This window comes from Anser anser, assembly GCF_964211835.1.
Source record: "Anser anser genome assembly, chromosome: 5".
Taxonomy (NCBI): domain Eukaryota; kingdom Metazoa; phylum Chordata; class Aves; order Anseriformes; family Anatidae; genus Anser; species Anser anser.
Window position 1 is genome coordinate 27,230,704 of NC_139725.1, and position 18,944 is coordinate 27,249,647.

The 18,944-nt window shown below is 35.6% G+C and overlaps 1 protein-coding gene across 4 annotated transcripts in view; it reads right to left on the reverse strand.

The window, feature by feature from the left end:
* Nucleotides 1-17,385, reverse strand: part of FMN1 (formin 1) — a 211,846-nt gene extending 194,461 nt beyond the window's left edge. For all 4 annotated transcript variants that reach the window (XM_083839382.1, XM_083839384.1, XM_083839383.1 and 1 more), the window contains exons 1-3: nt 17,251-17,385; nt 16,482-16,610; nt 6,971-7,039 (exon numbers count right to left, since the gene is read on the reverse strand). The gene's annotated coding sequence lies outside the window, so the exon portion shown is untranslated. The remainder of the gene's footprint in view (nt 1-6,970; nt 7,040-16,481; nt 16,611-17,250) is intronic.
* Between the last annotated feature and the right edge of the window lie 1,559 nt (nt 17,386-18,944).

Consider the following 18,944-nt stretch of genomic DNA (forward strand, 5'->3'; position numbering starts at 1 on the left):
TATTCTGCATACCGAGACATGTCTGCAGACTAGGGAAGAAAAAAAAAAACAAAAACAAAAACAACCAACAACAACTGGTTGGAAGTAAGACTTTCCCTTCTGGTGTTTAGTATTTTCAGGCAAAGATTAACAATTAGTTTGTTAGTAACTTCCCTTTTGCGAGCATGTGGTCTGTATCAAGACAGAGTTCACAGAAAGCAACCGACATGAAACGATTATGTCAGGCTGCAATGTAGGGCACACAGAGCAAAACCTAATCTCTGAGAGGTTTCCACTTCATCTGCACTCATCTGCGTAATCAGCTTTTCATCTTGTCATAGGATAAATGCAACCTGCCTTCTGCTTCATTTACCCTATATAGAACGCCAGTATAGGTTTGTACGAAGCAAGCAGCAAGAGCTCACGTACAAACGTATTCAGAAAGGAACTTGAAACGATTCCATTTTTAAAGGAACATTAAAGGTTGTAACTCATCTATTTGCTAAGTTCATGTACTAATTAGAGTAGAAAGCTAATCACTTCATCTCATATGCAAACTGAGCCTCCTTTAGATGAAACAATCCTGACTTTCAGCTACCTTTTAATTTCATAATCTGTGACTTTGTGGACAATAAACAATGATAGCTGTTGCTTAAACCTTCAAGGAGCTTTTATAAACTGTAAAACTCCAGTGAATAACCCACGCTGTTGAGTGGACCTAGCAAGTACAATCTTCACTTGTTTTAGTCTCAGTTTCAACTGAGAGACCAAGCTGAGTCTTGGAGTCCTTCATGGAACAAGGCAATGAGCAGCAGCCTCCTGCTGAAGCTTCTCCATTATTTGCAGCAGTATCACCAGAAATCCTAGTTAGTCGGAAGATGAAACAACTGCATATCAACAAAAATGTTCTCAGAAGTAAAGTTTCAATTGGGAAAGTACTGATTAGCTGACAAGATATATCAGTAAAGGTGAAAAAAATAGGTTGAAACCTTTTAGCAAAATCTAGCAGAGTATTACTGCTACAAAATGAAGGGGAAAAGGGGCAGTAAAAATGCAGTGGGAAATATAAAAAACGATTCTAATATTGGAAACATTTTCTAATTTATGAAACTTTTGAATTTGTTTCCTTCAGTCTAAGTTTCTCTTATAATATTTATGCTTTCACCTTAGTATGTTCAAATACTTGTGGCACAAGCTATTTTGGGTTGTCTCTCTCACTCTCAGGCCTATTAATGCAGTCACTGGAATACATATGATAAAGACTCAGCTTAATAAAATAGAGACACTGTCATCACAGCCTTCATTGCAATGATCTTCTGTCCACATTCTGCAAAGAGGGTTTTGCAGTCTCCTCCTCCGGTAGAAAGGAGGAAAAAAACAAAAACAAAAACAAAAAAAACCTGGTAAGATTACCAAACTCATCCAATGCTGAGAACAGCTATTTGTTTTAATCATGGCCCATGGAAAAAAAAGCATCCAATTACAACACCCTACATCTCTTTATCCCCCAGAAAACTGCCCACCGGAAGGTTGATAGAGATATCTTTTTTTTTTTTTTTAATGTAGCAATTTTCTTGCATTCAGTTATCATTCCATGAGGAAAAAAAAAAATCATCCTTGAGAAAACAACTACTGCCAATCCAAAAATGACAACTTCTGCTACCTTCTACCCTCTTTTCTGTTTCATTCATGGAACCATACAATCATAGAATATCCTGCGTTGGAAGGGTCCCACGAGGATCATCAAGTCCAACTCCTGGCTCCGCACAGGACCACCCAAAAATCAGCCCCTGTCTGAGAGCATTGTCCAAACTCTTCCTGAACTCCAGCAGGCTTCATTGGTGCTGCAACCACTGCACTGGGGAACCTCTGCCAGTGCGCAACCACCATCCTTCATCCCTAGCTTTACACACACATTTTAAACACACTCTGGGTAAAATAACATTCTGGCTTAATACTTTCTGTCATCCATACAGAAAAACGTCTGATGCTTGTATGGTAGTGTTTTAATCTTTGACATCTGGGAATCTGATTCTAGATTAAGTTCTAAGGGCTAACAACAAGGCCAACTATGATTGTTTTGTGCTCTTCTCTCAGATATTTTTCCATACTATTGTCAGGAAAACATTCAGAAGATTGTATGGATAATGTCCCAGAGATACATGAGGTACAAACTTGAACTGTACAATGCAATAAGGGGAGCACAAAAGGTATCAGCTTGCTGCCAAAGCTGTGGCTACCAGTCTATTTGAACATAAAGAACTAAAATGCAGAAAGCCTTCTTGTATATGTCATCTCCATTTTCCTTTTTTTGTTTCCTCAGGAAACAAATTTCCCCAGGAAATTCCTGTCCCAGAACAGATCTTCTCTCTCTTAACTTCTACTTTCTTATCTTGACATTGCACATCAGAGCTGACACTTCGGTATAATGAGGACGCAAGACATCATGGTTTTAGTTTAAAATTAATAATTATAATTAATAATTAATAATTAATTTAAAATTAATACTTTGAATTTTCTACAAATTCAGGCACATAATTCAATGATTCATTGTCTACTCATATTTGCACGGCCAGTAACGAACCCCAAATAATTAGATTTTTCTCTGTCTTGTTTAGATGCATGAATTGAACATGTTTAAGGCATAGTATTTGGATGATTTTCTTTTAAAATAGTACCAGTAAGCTTATTATATATGCCAAATACTGTGTATTCTTCAGTTCCCAACCACCAAACCCTCCTTGTATTTTATTCTTTAATCTACACCATCCCATGTCTTGTAGTAGCGCTATGAGCATGTAGTGCTCATTTGATTCATCATTCCAGGAATTCCGTGCACTACCTACTATTTAGTTTGTGTCCCCTTGTCCCCCATGCCAACATCCTTCTCATGTCAAAAACTCTACGTAGAGATTCTGCTTAGTTATCCTGAAAATAATTTGTGAAATTTTATGGAGTCCCTAACAGGATCAATTACAATTCTGGCATGCTTGATTGACAAAAAAAATAAATCATCTAGTAAGACACTATCTGTTTTGTTAGGTACCTTGGCACTACCAAAATAGTTACTTATATGTATCGCACAGGAATCCTAAAAACTGTGAAATGCTTTCATATCCCCACAAGGAAGGTAAGGTTAAAATAAATATTTGACTTGTAGGTGTAGATTACTTTGCATCTTGATACAAACACCAAAAGATAATTGTCCTATTTGTGCAAGCAACATATATGCAAAGATACTGAAATGCATTTACAAAATGAACTGGATGGATTTTTTTTTTGAGCAGAGTTTTTTTTTTTTTGTTTGTTTGTTTTGTTTTTGTCTTTGCAACATCATATTGCTTTGTGTTATTTTTTTAAAATAAATTCTGGACCCACTAACAACTATTACAGAGTTATTACTGTTTATATTAGCAATAAATTTGCCATGCGTTAATATCTAAGTTTTATCTAAATGAGAAAAACAGATTTACCATTTCAAAATGTATGATCAGCAGTAAGATAGCAAATCTAATTTTTCATTTCACGCAAATGATGAACTTTGGCCAAAATTGCTTTCTGTCTGATTAATAAATATGGAGTGTAATAGAACAGCAGAGAAAAGTCTTTGTAATTTTCAAAATTTGGAAAATATAAGACTTTGCAGTATTGCCAACTCTTGCTATTAAATAACCTGATTTTGGACAGGAGGGAAGCCAGTCTTATAACAAAAGCAAAAGTTACTGAGAGCAGGGTGAAAAATGACCTGTCATCAGAAGACATGAGATGGTATCACAGAAAACGCAGAAAATCTCTCTGCAAATGACAACATATTTAAGTGACTAAAATATTGCCTATGGCAGGGGGGTTGGAGTTAGATGATCTTTAGGTTCTCTTCGAACCTGAGCCATTCTATGATTGTTAAGGGTAAGGATGTTAGCAGGACCACTTGTGTATGTTGATCGCTGAGGTATTCCCTGACCAACTAGATTTTTAATCAGTCTCAAGTACAAGAAAGAAAATAAGAAAAGTCAACAATTATTTGAGAATAAAGGAATAATATTAAGAAAAAATCACTTGTTCACATAGTGTAATCTGAAAACACATTCATGGAAATTACAAATATTCTCTAATAACAATAAATACAGAATATTAGTGTGTTCTAATGTTTTAAAAAGGAGAAATGTACTGTTTTGCATATGTTACATACTTATAGATTTACATGGGGCTATTACAGCATCATATCCATAAGAAATCAGTAAGATTGGCATGATTTTATAGCAATGTAAACTATATACTCATATTGTGAGATAAGTGTGTATATTTATGGTATTAAATACTTTCTGTGAAAGGTTAATAGGATCTTTAGATGCAGACTTTTATATAAGTGAGAATAGCACTGGAGTGCTGTGCAAAACAGAACAAAACAAAACAACAACAGCATCAAAAAAACAAAACAAAACAACAACAAAACCCAGAAGGTCATGTATAAGGACATGATGTACCTGTCAGTTATACTACCCTCAGAGTGGTCTCAAGGAAAAAAAAAAAAAAAAAAAGAGGTCAGCAGGTCTTATGTCAGCAGAAATTCACCACCACTCCCACCTCTCTCACACCTCTTTCTCTCTTCCAGATAACACATACTATTTTATAGACACTAGTGAATCTAAAATCAAATGCCTAACATTACAGGAATATTTCCTGAAGCAAAAATTGATTCAGTTTGCATAAAAATATTTTAAGAAGTTTAAGCAGAAAGCATAATTATTGCATACTGAAAGGTTGCATTCAAAATAAGGGCTAAATGAAAAACAGTGCTGAGCACTGATGAAGACTCTTGGTATCCATACTACACTTCGTACACAAAGCTACATATTGACAAAATCAGCTGTGAAGCAGTTCAGACTTCTGTCTCTGATACGTTAGTGTAGTATTTTTCACATATATGCTAAAACTAACTTTTAAAAAAATCAGGACAAAAAATAGACACCAAGAGTTACAAAAGCTTACTCAACAGCTATTTTGCCTCTTATAAATGCTTACTTAAGGGGAAGAAAACAAAACAAAACAGAAGACAACAACAAACAAAAAACTCAATAAATCAATGTTTCTGTTAATACAAAACAGTAGCTGGTTCAGCATAATAAATAAGAATATGTCAAAGAAGCTGTATTCTTTCTATCAAATGTTCTAAATACGTTTTAACCAAATGCATATTATGACCAGTAACAATTAAGCAGAATTAATCAGATACCAAATTAGAATTCCTCAGGGATTCCTCTAGTAATCTGAGAAAAAAGGTGGGGGAGAAGAAGAAAAGCAATACGTGAGCAAAAAAAAAATTGTTGTGCTTTTTCTAAAATGCATATGCTCAGCAGAGTTGTGTGAAAATAATTAGGACATAAATTCAGACTCATACAATGGCTCTTGCAACCTCTGAAAACAAGTGAACTTAATTCAACCTATTCTTAATAAACTGATGGTGCTTTAACAGAAGTTGATTAAACTACTGCTTTGAGAGAATCAGTTTCACACTTGGGAGTGTCAAGGAACACACTAAGGAAAAGTTGATTGTTTAAGGTCACAGCAAGGAAGTGGTACACATGAAAAGAAAATAAAAGAGGTACGTATCACATCCAATCCTCTGCATATTTCACAAAGATGAATTATTACTTCTTCCTGTATGGTGCAGGAAAAAAAAAAAATCTCAGTCCAAAAAGTGATAGGGGTAGAGCACAATATAATTCTTCTAGACCACAATTAGCTACTAAGTCTAAAAATTATATTCTTTATGAAACAACCATTATTCCAAAGAAATTTTTCCTTATGTCTATTGTTTGAAAGCACAAATTCAGCTGCTCTGGAGGCTCCATAGACACTACAAATATTTGCAAGGAGAAAAATAGATAACCTTGTATGATTTAATCACGTGAGCTGATACTGGCCCTTCAAAAATTGATCATGAGTTTGACTCCAACACTTTAAAACATTTAGCTTAGAACAAAAACAACTTTAATGAAAGTTACCAAGATATATTTCATTTCCAGCAACTGTTGATGTAATCTCAGCAAAACAAAGTCCAGTTCAAATGCTTCAGACATTTATCATCTAAAATCTTTTAAAATTGTTTCTATTGAATTTGAACTTCTTGTAAGTTGTAACTTGTCTGATGCCTGACACATTGGCATGTACCATTGTTAAGAAAAATCAACAACAAAACCAAAACATATACACATCCTCCAAAACAAACAAACAAAAAACAAACAAACAAACAAAAACACCACCTAAAAACAGAGCATGCCAAATCTAAGGTGACAGAGGAAAGCAATTAATACTCCCACTTATTCCAGGAAGAGGACTGGTATGTAGAATTGGAACTACTACTTATTCTACTTCAAATGTTAAGCTGTTGGAAGCTTTCCAATCTTAAAATTAATCCCAACAGATCTGAATTCAGTGGTCACACTTTTAGACAGCATAATTAGCTGACAAGTCATTTGTCAGACTGACTTTTAAAAAATGTAAATTTGACTTTAGCTTGTTGACTATTATTGTACTGCATATGAAAAAATATGAATACAGAAAGTAATCACAACTCCTGTAAGTATTGAAATTAGCAGTTTTTGTTTGTTTGTTTTTTAACACAGAAAAACAAATTGGTGCTTTTTCTTCTTCATTTAAGAACTGTTGCAATTCTCACCTGGTGGTCACTATTTAATATTTCTAAAAGTACTGGATAGGAGACAGTTTGTTATGGTTTCAGCAGTGAAAGAACATTGAAAGCTGCACCGATACTTCCTGCTAGATGTCTAGTGTATAGGAAAATCAGAAAAAAAACGTTTCTTCATTGCTTTACGAAATTGTCACCATCAAGAAAGAAAGAGAGGAAAAAAGGAGGCAGGGAAGGAGAACAGGAAAAGAAACAACAAATCAAGGTCAAAATGCCTACTAATAAAAAAAATGTTTTGTATCTATGCTGGAAATATATATATATATATTTATATTTACATACGTCAGTAAGATGAACAGGAGCAACTGGCCCCAGAATCTGAACTCCTCAGCACTGAAGAGAAGGAAAGTCCTAAAGCAGAAGTAAGAGTAAACTTAGCATATGAAAGCTGCAGAAATAAAAATCTGCACTTCAAAATGCCTATAAATAATTCTTCCATTCAGAAATAAAGCAACAATATCTAAAGACATCACTGCAGATGCATCAGTCATGTCACTTGTGCATCACTTTGCATCTATTTACACTTACCGAACAGTTTTTAAAAGAATCCACAGTTCACTGCCTCTTCATCAGCACTGAAAACTTCATAAATGGTAAGCTCAAAAGATATATCTAAGAGACAACACTTTTAACTGCAGCCCTTCGCTGTCACATGACAAATACCATATGACAAGTTTTCTACTGATGATCAGCTTAAACCTAGCTCAGTTTCCAGTTTGCCTTGAGGGAAGCTATTCCAGACCATCAGTTGTTTCAATGCCCAAATTATTTTCAGCCTTTTTATGCTGCTTTGTTCTGAACTGCACAAAAAACTTTTACACATCCCAAGAAGACTGAGCTTCATTTTTAAGAAAAAATGTGGTGATGCATTATATTCACTAAAATTTCTTTTGTAGGAATGGGACTGCTCTTGATTTCAAAACATGCTTCTTTTGTGAAGTACTTAATATATTCAGTTTTCTGGGATAATACAAAATAGCTGATCATAGTAAATGATCCACCCATTATCAAGACACCTAAAAAGATCTTGCATATTTTCTAATAATATTGAGTTACCACTGGCCAGGAAAGCTTATGTCAGAATGAATCTATATAGAAGAAAGAAAGAATATAATCACACAGTAAGCTTCAAGTTTTCAGTGTAAAAATTCATTACACTTCACACTTTGCTAAAGTGTTTTCTTTAGGTTCTGTATAAGTTACTTTTATCATAAAGATTTTTCTTTTAATTCAAATAAATCATTTCTAAAAGAAGGAATTCCAACTATTAGTACCATTAATTGCTCATCCTACCACTTGACAAATTTATCTATCCATGACACAATAAAAACTAGAATCTAAAACTGATTTGAACTGTTTCATAGAGACCAACTGATTCATCATCATTAATCACTGAAGATATTAATGAATCTTTTTCCTATAAAACTTTTCAAACACTGCTCTCCAATTTAATAATCCATTTCATTCCATTAGTACAGCTACATCTACATTTTCTTCATTTGTATGTCAAGATGGATGCCAACAGCAGAGAATTCCAATTCAAATTAATTATTTCTAATGAAGTCTGAATTTGCTGGTATTAGTACTTTCCAGATTATTACACAGAAGGATGTTTGGTAGTGTTAAGTAGAGATTTTAGAAGTAAGCAAGTTTCTAATTTTCTTTCAATGTAGGCTCATTTTGCAATATCTTTAATTCTAATATACATCTATGGCATCTTTTCTCAATAGTTCATAAACTAAAAGGACATCGAGCATATCCTCACAATGCCATTATTCATTTCATTTTATAACTATTGATTAAGTTGATCAAGAACAGACTAGCAGTTTCTTTGTGGCAAGTTTTTTGTATATGTTGGACTATTTCAATTAAAGTGTCATAGCTATACAATTAGCTGAAAACAACACACTAACTGTATGAAGATGAAACAACTGGATTTACAAAGTAAATTATCTAAATTTACTACAGATAATCTACAAAAATTTTAATATTTTCCTTCATAAACATCCACAGAGTTCCTAATCTAGATTGACTGTGCAAACATTGTCACCAGCCCTCTAGTATCAAAAAGATGAGAATTTAATACGAAGACTTTACTCTGCACTCTAAGGCCACTCAAGACACTTGCCTGCAGATGTTGTAAAATAAGCCTGCATTGACTCATGTTTGGAACAGTATTTTAAAAGTATTATCCTTACCCCATGAAAGACAAAACTCTACAGAAGATGATCGCCTGGCTTCTCTATTCCATGGAAAGCTTCCTATTCGTTATTCCTATTCACTCACCAAGGGGATTATCTTACTTTCCCTGTGTTCTTTCATGTTGGACAATCCCAGAAAAATTTCCACCTCTTTATTTGCTGTTTTCTAAATTATTCCTTTAATCTCTTTGATACTTATCTTAAGAAGCTTGCACTATGCCCTACCCCATTTCAATTCTCACTTAGTGTCTGCAACTAAGCTGCATCTGCTGTTATTATATCAACTGAAATAGCTATTTCAGAATGCTCTTTGTGAAAATAAATTGTTTTCTTCATCTTAGACTTTCATCTTCAACATGGACTTAGCAGTTTGGTTTCCTCAGGAAAAATAATTTAAAATTCGAAATTTAGTATAAGGTTAATATACTATATAATACTGTTAACACAATATATATTGCCAATGCTTTCATGTTCTAAAGAGTTATGACCTGAACTATTTCATAATCAGATTTATAGAACTCGCTCACATCTTCTGTTGCTTGTAGGACCTTTACTTTCAATCCAACTAGCAGTGAACAAATCAAAATAATTCAGTAGAAATAGAAATGAAAAACCAAGAATGAGATTAAAGTAGATCTAGTTTTATTCCCTTTAAAGGAGATTGAGCACATGACTCAGACATACTGGGTGGCAACATCTATTCCCATTCCCCCAATTTTCTTCTTGAAATAAATATTTCTACTTAGCAGGAGATATATTGTTAAGTAAAACCCATCTTCAGAAAGGAAGGAATTATAAAGAAAATCACAAACCTGCACTGTGCAAAAAGACTTCAGAATTTACTTAGAAAATAACCTTAAGTAGGATATAATGTATAATGGGACATAAAAAAATCTTAAGGAATTTTTGTGTGTGACTCCCAGTTATTACTCTTTATATTTCTGTGGCCTTGAATAACATACTACCTTTCTAACTATCCATCCTCCCATTAATAAAGTCCAATCATCTTTTATGTTTTAGAATTAGTATTAATGCTTGGAGGTGAAAAGCACTGGAAGTATATAATTACCATGAATTAAATAATACTCTTATCCTAAAAAAAAAAAAAAAAAAAAAAGTGTTTTCTGCTTAAAAACATCATGCCACCTATCTCTTCCAGTTCTTGGTTATAAAACAAGATACTGACATCCTTTGTAATACACTGATCAACAGATCAGTACACTGGATGGTAGATAAATCTTTCAGCTTTTCAATAATACTTCTAATATAATCTGTTGATCACCATATTATGCAATATATGCATAGGGAAAAATAAAAAGTGTTGCTTTGATGATTGGAGATAGATATTCAAGTACAGTGTAGTATTTCTGCTTTGCAACAGGATTTAACTGGTTAGCTTTTTGATTGGGTAAATTTGAAAATGGTTACCAAGGGCACATTTGCCTATGAGCAGTTAAAATTATCTATTAATATGTGGTATTTAATCAGAAATGAAATTAAAAAATATTTACCTTTCTTCACATAAAAATAAAAAGGTTTTACATATCAGAACAGTCAGATCTAATTCCATCTACAGTCAAAGCATGTAATAAACAAAATATGATCCAATAATATCAGAATCTACCTTTTAAATTTAGAAGGGGACAATCTACAAAATCAAAAACCCAACCTAGATCATCTCAGAGACTGAAACATTGCTGTGTATGCAAACATACTGAAGAGAACAGAAAGAAAACCAAACCACAGTGAAGTTGGTCAAAATGTATTAAGAGGCAGAGCTGGGATTATTGTAAAACTCCATTTTTGTGATGTAAAATGGACCCACTCATATCAAAGAACATTCTCAGAAAAAATCTCTTACATTAGTTTATTTAACCATGCTCTCAAACTTATTAAGATGAGACAGAAATTCATTTACCTCAAATCACTCTTTTGAAAGGGCAAATGGTGCCTTTACCATCCTCAAAGGATGACATAATGGTAATAACAAATGGACTCTTTTTGGGTTGGAGGTGTGAGGGGAGGGAGGAAAACAACGATAAACACTAACACCACCAGACAGAGCTGGAAGGAAAGAAAAAATTAGGTAATCATTCTGTCATCTCTTGCTTTTCTTATGCTTTCCCTCTTCCCCACAAACGTAGAAGTCAGATGCAAGATTAAAGGCCAAACAGGAAGTGCTGGAAATTATTTGTCATAAGCAAATAATCTCTCATGCAGAGACATGCCCAGTGTCTGCACTTTATTAAGTTGAAATAATAGATCATAAGCATAAAAGGCACACACTGAAAGGGAAAAAGGCCCCATTTTACTTATACAAGCCAATTATTCCCTCCGAGTTCATGGTGTAATATTTAGGCACTTGAAAGCAGACTATAATGAGGCATCGGTCACTTGGTGTCATACAGATTCATGGTAAAATCTTGAGATGACATTCAACTTAATGGCCATAACATCCATCTTGGGCCCCTGCAAACTGGATTTTAAACCAGCCGGTGTATCATCAGACTTCTTATCTGGAGTCACTTTCTAGCATAAAGCACGAACATGTCAAACTACATGTCATACAATGACCAGCGACAGATCATACAATACTCAAGGAATGACAAAACATATCTTCTGTTACTGTAATCTACTAAATAGTAACTTGTTTTCACTACAGTGAACTTGCCAGGGAGCAGCGGGGTCAGCTATGGGCAAGCTTCCTTGATTAGGAAAGAACGTGGAATATGTCCCAAAAAAATGTGCCAGAAGCTTTTAGAAGATAAACTAAAAAATTTTAGAAGATAATTAAAAATACTGTTTTAACAATGCTTGTATGCAGTAAGGCAGAGACGTGGCCAGAAAACAAAAGTGCTAAGAATTTATTTTTTTAATCTAGCAGAATATGTAGGGAATTAATTTCATGTAACAGATGATACAAGCTAATTACTCCTTTATATTAACTGGAAGAAAATAAAAATGCTCTCAGCTACTTTATTGGGTTTCTGAGCTACGTTAAGTACCTGTTCACTCCTGTAACTCTGAATATCTATGCCTCTCAGGTGTTTCACCCGCTTAACTCTTTTTCCTTCTCTGACCCTTCTCTTTTCATCCCTTGGTATTTCCATCTCTCTGTCCTTGCATAATGTATGGGTTGTTTGCAATCTGCTTAGCAAATATGCTGTTCTTCATTGTTATGTGTGCAGCTTGTTCTGAATTTTAGACTATCAGTAATTAGTAATAAAAAAAAAAGGCATAAAGAGGATCAGTGTATTACTTACAGCACTCTACCATAGACCCTTACTGACGGGCATTGAATAATACTGAAAAATTGATGTCAGTTATTTTAGTTTAAAATATTAGCCCTAATAAAAACTAATAAAAATATTAGTTTTTTATCCAAGATGGAAATCTGGATCATAGACCATTTACAGCATTGTCCAGTGTATTAAAAGGAAACGTTGCACAGGGAAAGCAGAGTGTAAGAACCTTTCAATAGTCTTCTATAATATAAATTATGATGGATCTAATTCTAGTATTCTAATATTACTGAACAAGAGGTGATCACAAATATCTAGGTCTTCAACCTTTTCGGACACTATGGATTACATTTTTTTAAGTAGTATGGAAACCATGGAATGAAGATGTGTTAACATAATAATATTCAGCTGTTAAAGTAATAATTCATGAAGCCTTTATTCTTCTCTAAGATATAAATATTTCAGTGCAACTGGCTACTGAGATAGAAATCCTACACATAAAAATATACTATAACAAGAATTTAAAAGGCAAAATTGTAATTGAAATTGAAAAATTTAGAAACAACACTTTTACAAGGATCCTTGAGAAACATAGGGTATGAACACTAAGAATTCTGAAGTTATTGATAGCATTCAAAAAATATTGCATATCAAAAAAAGAAAAGGCAACTTGATGGGGTCACTGTAGATTTTTTTTTTTGTTTGATTGATTTTAAATTGGCGGGAATTCTTTTTTACTATACAAAGGGCTAAAAATTTCAATCTTCTATAAGGATAAATTTTAAGTTCTCATATAAATTGAATCTAGAAACAAGGAAATTAACGTAAATCAATCTTATGCCACTGATTTAAGACATGAGATACTCTTGTAGATGTTAAATTAGAAACAGGTGTGAATCTAGCATGAGTGTAATCAATAAAAACAACAAAAATAAGCATAAGTATAAATCAAAAAGAGACAAAGGAGAAATATACGTCTCAGAGAAAAATCATAATTTCAAGATTCACAGGATCAGGTGAACACGACCTTGCATACATAACTATGAGAACATGATGTAAGATCCTAAATGGTCTACAGATTTAATGATATGAATATTGAGGTCAAGAAGGAACAAGATCATGTCCATATTTTCTCCTTTTCAAGTCTGTTGAACACATTATTGAAAAGGAATAATTAAAAATATTAGGACCAATAGCTTTTTCCTTGGCTGAAGACTTAAGTAGATTCAGCATGACAGTATACAATATTTATGACTTTTATTAACTCGAGAAGAAGAATGTGATGAGTATGTCACGTCTAGGTGATACGTTATCCTTTTTTTACTATACTTTCTTTTCCCCCCATCAATCTACTACTGATTCCTCTCTCTCAACTTTCTGTCCTTCTTTCATAGCTTTTTTTTTTTTTTAAACTCCCAGTGTATACCACAGAAGGCTCCAATTTGATTAAACTATTTTTTTTAAACCATCTATAGTTACCTATAGTTAGTGGAGGGAAAAAAAAAAAGCCAATAGTACTAGAAAAGCTTTCCCTCATGCTTAAGTAATAAGTCTAGTTACCCATAACATCAGTTGACAACCATCAGTTTCTTAGTTGTTTGATTTTTATTGTTAACTCCCCTTTCACCAGAAAGCAGAATTCTTGTTTGTTATTGTTTCATGAAGAGTTGAAGTGCTAACTGGTTTGGAGTTAATTCACAGTTGGGATGGATCTTTTAGAATTTGCAGTAACAGCTGGAAACAATTGCCTTTTTCACGAAGCATTGACAACATTAAACAAATATCTCATGATTTTCATTGCAACTCACTTCCTTTAAGAAGCCATGCTTTGTTTACACTTGGAATATTTTTTTCCGGTGTATTTATTAATGAGATCAAGCATCTGATACAATGGCAAGCTACAATGTCTGTATCACTACGCTCTGCTACATTCTCCTCGGTCAAAACAAGTTTTTATTCAAAACTGGTAGTGTTTAGAAGTTTTGTAATATAAACCACATTTTCCAGACAATCCATACTTTCCCCCCTTTAGTTTAGAAATGAACGATTGCAGCTTGTTCTGAAAGGCTCATCCATAACTTAGTTATTTGTCCCTCAAGTTTACTCAAAATGGACTTTAACCATTACTTTAACCATTTAACCTGTCCCCCCCATTTCCAACCAATAAAAAAAAAAATTGAAATCACTTGAATTCACTCAAGGTAGTGACAGATACCTTACCTGTACTATAAGATGAATACCATCTATAAAGGTTTGCTCTTTAACTATGTTATCCTTTGTCATATACATTTTAACATATTTACAGTCATAAAACGTTTCTGCCTTTTATAAGCAAAAAGAATGACAAAACAGCAGTTTAAAAGATTTTCAGAATATTAACTAACCTCTCTCCTTCCTCAGTTATTCAAGTAACTCCCTTTTAACATCACACCTCTTGATCAAACCAGCAGTTTAGGAAACACAGGACTGAAACATTTATGATTTTTAATCATAAACTTGTAAATTTAAGAGCAGTACTTGGATGTGAGAGTAATAATTACTTTTATCCACATCGGAGCAAATGGTCTTTTACTTTTTCCGTACAAAAGGTAACACATGAAGAGCACACTAGCCAAGGGTGTCTGGTGGTCTCCCTGTGCCGTGAATATATCATTTTTTCATTGCATATTTACTTTTAATTGATTAGTAAGAACAAGGATGTAGTAAATTAACTGTAAATACTGAGAAACTAAATGCAGAATATTTCTTCAATAAACTTCAATAAAATTAAAGACTGTAATGGTTTTCTTCAGTGATTATTTTTAAGCGAAACCTTTGCTAAAACATCTACTCATCTCAGGTGTTCAAGCTTTCGCAAATAGTAAGATATACATAAACCTTCTGCTAACACAGAAGTAGCTGCTTTTATACATACAAACATAGACAGTGATGGATCTTCTAAGCCATACAATTTACCAGCAGATTTAGGAATACAGCCTGAGAGCCTTGAATCTTAATCTCCCTTCACTGAAGCAAAAAAAAAAATCTTCTAAGGATTATTTTAAAAAATTAAATCCAAAGGAAGTAATTTATGTAAAATAGTACTCAAGGCAGATCATCATTTTAGAGCCAAACCCCTCCCACCCACCTCCACCCCTTGCCCCCCCCCCCCCCCCCCCCCCCCAAAAAAAAAGAGGTCATGTGAAAATAACTTAGAAACTTGCAAGTCTGTTGATATCCTTTGAAATGCTTTCTGAACCCTATAAAGGATTTTTGGTATTTCATGCATTCAGCCCTGTAGCTAGTAAATACAGCATGCAGATGACTGAGAAAAGAGCAAGATATAAAATGCTTGTTAGCAAATATATAAACATAATACATCTGCTGAAGAATTCAGGATGGCTTGTCATAACCCTCCTGAAGCTGCCTTCAGAGGGGCAGCTGAAGGGTGAGCGTACCACCAGATAAACGGGTAAATAATAAAAGTGTGTGCGTAACAATTCTAACAGCGCTGTTATTATTGAAACTTTCCCTATAATACAGGTGGTTTTTTTTTCTGAAATCATTAGATCAAGGCTAAGAGTAATTCTTTGATTAGTGTGTTAAGATTTCAATAACTTAAAAAAAAATATTACACATAACGTATGTTTTTCTTTTGCCTACATCAGAATTTTGAGAGTAATAGCATCTGTTGCAAGTCTTTGTTCTTGTGTTTAAAAAAAGCTATTGTTCATTAGGAGGAATTCTAGTTTCTAGGCTGATTGCTATAACGTTGTGTATAAACATTCCTTCTAAAGACAAACAACTCAAGACTGAATTTTTAAGTAGCCTCCAAAGAAAAATAAACTATTTGAGAAAATAACACTGTTGAAATAAAACTTTTAATTAGAAGTATGTTGGAAACACTGTCCAGAGAAGATGTTTTTCATAATGTTCTACCCACAGTATACGCCATCATGACTCACCATTCATAAAAAAAAAATAATCACAAAACTAACTCAGTGTCAGTTTTCAGAACTCCATGAAAATTCATTGCCCAATAGTTAACATACTGAGGAGCTATAAAGGTAGACACAGAGCTATAGAATTAATTCCTTAATCCAAATTCTGTCAGTCACTCAATTTAAATACATACATAAGTTTATATATGACAGGACCCAGTTTATAATATCTTAAAACAAATGCAAACCAAACACAATTGAAGTTTAGAAACATTCTCATCCCCCAAATTACAGTAAACCTTGCCATATTTTAAGCATGTTATATAACCTCTTTGCTGGTGTTAATGACTGTTGCTATCTGCTATGTAAAACCTGTATATGAGTGGCAAACCAATAGCCTTGATGACATACACAGCTCTGCAGAAATTACCTCAAAAAGTAGTAGCTTAGCTTTCACTTCTACTTCTTCCTCAACATTCATTTCTCTCCTCTCCAAGTGACTTATTTAGCAGTGGTAAACACATTCTTATGCCTCCAACATCCTTCTGTTTATTTGCATCTAGTAACAATAAATATTTATTGTCAGTGTTTAGTGTAACATGACAGATCAAACACAGGTCAGCGAGTGCTTGTCATCTTTGGAGTTTGTTTACATTTTCTGCATAAGAAGAGACAGTATTAACTGAGCTTATTAGACTGACATATTACAATCACAATTTTCAGAACATGAAGGTCTACATGAATAATGGATATTAAGGTTTTATGCCAGCAGAAGGAAACAATGTCTTTTTGAGCACAGGGTACAAATTTCACAGTGACCTATGGCATATAACCAAGGACCTCACAATAGAAATATATTAATGTTTTGCTTCTATTTTCTCTAGTATGTCCATATGGAAAATTCTCAGTAATAGCACACGTTTTATAAGAGTTTTTGGAAATGTGATATGGAACGAGAACTGTTAGGTAAAAGGACCCTTTATTTTTAAGGGTTCATACATAAGTACATATTAAAAAGAAGACTTCAACACCAGCTGGCTGAAAAGCTGTTTTGGTTGTATCCACAGCAAAATGCAATTTAACAACTCAAGTGAGGTCTTCATTCAAGGCGGGGGGGGGGGGGGGGGGGGAAGACAACACCACAAAGCCACAACATACAGTCTCTACCTTAATAAAAAAAATTAAAAAAAAAAACATACAATCCTTGGCAATGATCCATAATGTGTTTTCAGAGACCTCCACCTTACTATAACTGGTTCTGGGATAACCATCTATAACATATACTGTCTGCTTAAACTTGCTGAGGCCTTAATATTTACCATGTTTAAAATATTCTTCCATTTTACAAAAAACTTTAATCTTTCTCCTCTTATTTTACCAGCTAACGGAAGTATGTCAGAGACACAATTACCCCACACGTTAATTTAAATAAAGAAGTCCTCTTGCAATTATAACGTATACTTCCACCTGAGACCATTTATACATTTAATCTGGTCACTATCACATAACCTTCATCTGACTGCAAGCCCGATTGATGAGTCTGAGACAAACTTCGTGATGTTTAAAACAAAAAACCAAAACCCTCGTCTTATTTCCTACCCTCTCCCTCCTGCCTCACCCTGCGGTGGTTCTGAACCTTTCCACACGAGGTTCAGGAGGAGCCTGACCCCAGCTGGAGCTGAGCGGTCGCCCTCCAGGCCACTCGGGCAGCAGCGCCTCAGCTACCACAGGAGGCAGCATCGCTCTCGCCGTTCCCTTAGGCAGCTCAGCGGAGAAGGCGGCGTTTAGCGAAGCTCAGAAGAGTTAAGTAACCAGGAATTCACTTATTTTTATTACACGTTTTTAGCGGGCAGGTGAAGCTAGCTCCCTCAGGGGCACGCAGCCTGGAGCGGGCTCCGGCCGGCTGCCCTCAGGAGCGGCAGGAAAGCAGCCTCCAGAGCAGCTCCCTCCAGCCGGACCCGTGGCGGCCCGAAACACGATTATTTTGAATTCAACAGCAGGAGCCCTCCGTGTAAGGTTTAACTGGGATTACGTTGCCAAGCCCAGCACGGTCTAATAGCGCAGAAACTTGACAAGCTTAAGCAAACCTCGTTAAGCACGCGCTTCTTACTCGTTTACTTCAGGGACCTGCTCGGGCCTCCCTGCGGCCAGCGCAGCCGGCACCGAGCCGCCCAGTGCTGAAGGCTGAGCCCGGTGCCGGCGGGCGGCCGGTGAAACCGGCACCGAGCCGCCCGGTGCTGAGGGCAGACCCCTATGGCCGCGGGGCGGCCGCCGGGCCCCCGGCCCCTTCCGACCCCGTTCTTTGCTGCTGGCAGGGGAGCGCTGCTCCCTCGCCCCGGCAGAAAGCCTTTCCAGTGAGGAACTGGGGGCGAGGGGAAGAGATTTCCTCAGGCTCGGTGGGCGAACTCCAGTGACCGTGCTTTCCTGAAACGAAGGACATAACGGTTTCCTTCAGCGGTGCCCCCAGACAGGTGAGTACCGCGCCTTTCCACTCAGAGGTTTTGAGGCGTTTGGGGTCGGACTGCCTAGGACCAAAAAGCTGCACTCGGCGGCACCGCCGAAAAGACTTCTGTGGTCATTAGGCTGTTTAACGCTTCCAACATCGATGGCAAGCCTGCTTCCGAGCAGTACTGTACTATTCAGCCTGCACTGTGACTCCAAAGCTAATTAGTCCGGGCAGCTTGTAGCTCATCACAGGACCTGCTGAGCCTGCTGGATTCCGCAGTGTTGAAAAGTTGCAGCTGAGGAAGCGGGGGGGCAGGCAGCGTGTGGGAGGGCTGGCATCCCTCCTGCACTCACGGCTGGCTTCTTAAAGCTCGTAATTAGTGGTGAGCCTAACACAGGTGTTCTCAAGGGTCATGCAATAGTGCTATGAGGTTTCATGAACAGAAAC